The 1,102-nt window shown below is 64.2% G+C and overlaps 1 protein-coding gene across 1 annotated transcript in view; it reads left to right on the top strand.

Annotated features, from left to right (window-relative positions):
- The first annotated feature begins 650 nt into the window (after positions 1 to 650).
- Positions 651 to 1,102, top strand: part of LOC113207890 (connectin) — a 277,611-nt gene continuing 277,159 nt past the window's right edge. Inside the window, exon 1 of the mRNA XM_052267153.1 lies at positions 651 to 1,007. The gene's annotated coding sequence lies outside the window, so the exon portion shown is untranslated. The remainder of the gene's footprint in view (positions 1,008 to 1,102) is intronic.

Genomic DNA, 1,102 nt, shown 5'->3' with positions numbered 1-1,102 from the left:
ACTCATTTTAACCGAAACGCACGAGAAAATTTGCATGTTATGGTTCCCACTACGCGCTGCCACCTCGCCACCGAATGGGGTAAGGTGCTCATTACAGATGTTGCACTTGACTTGAAGCTCTTCGATACTTCGTATGTTACAATGGTGGTTTTATTGGTAAGAATCATCCAGTTTAACTATCCCGGTACCCCCGTTTTACTTCCGGGCGCCCTACCTGACGGGGGAGCAGTGCAGGCAGGGGAGCGCCGCGCGGCGATGCCCCGTCTCCTCGCCCGCCAGGGCACGGCGCGACCAGTCGACCGGAAACAATACCATTTGGCGATCCAATCGGCCTCTACTCTGCACCGGGGCGTGGGGTGGCGAGGCGGGCCGGAGGGGTGGCGTGGCGTGGGGCGATGCACCGCGCGCCGAGGGCGGCCGAGGGACGCGGAACGACGTGTTCATCGGGTATGGGCCCAGGACGGCGACGAGCACCTTGGCGTCGCGCGGCGTGTCGCGGCCGGCGCAGGCGCCGTGTTGTGGGAGGACGGCGCAGCGCGGCGCAGCGGCCGAGCCGCCGAGGCCGGAGCGGAGGGCGGTGGGGGAGGGCGCGGAGAGGTGGGGGCGGCGCTCTGTGGCCCGGGGTATCGCCGGCGCAGAGTTGGGCCCCAGTACGTCGCTGGCTTGCCGGCATCTGAGTCGCAGCTGGGTCCTGCTACTTCTACTCCTCCGCGAGCTCCGCGATCGTGCGCTCGCGCCGCGTGGTGTTGTCTCTCTGTGTGTGTAAGTGTGTGTGTGTGCTCGGCTCGGCAAGGGGCGGCGCTTTGACAGAGGTGCGTTGCTGAGCCCATCACTGTCTGCTGCTGTGCTCCGCTGTGTACTCCAGTGTTCTGCCGTACCGCTGTGTACTGCTGTACCGTGCCCTCCCCGCCTGGGGTAGCTTGCGCGTCGACCGTCTCTGCTGTGCCGACTGTGTGAAGCGTGTGGTGTGCCTGCTTCTGACTTCACCCTCTCCCGACGACGAAAAGGTGAGCCTCTTCTACTTTAGCTGTCAGTTTGCCGATGATATACATCATCGATGGCGTTATACACAGCCCGCCCCCGTCGGCTGTGCAGTGCACCC

Source organism: Frankliniella occidentalis, unplaced genomic scaffold (genome assembly GCF_000697945.3).
Source record: "Frankliniella occidentalis isolate FOCC.00 unplaced genomic scaffold, Focc_3.1 Scaffold47, whole genome shotgun sequence".
NCBI classification, from domain to species: domain Eukaryota; kingdom Metazoa; phylum Arthropoda; class Insecta; order Thysanoptera; family Thripidae; genus Frankliniella; species Frankliniella occidentalis.
Note: the sequence above shows the minus strand (reverse complement) of the source record. Positions and strands in the feature narration are given on the sequence as shown.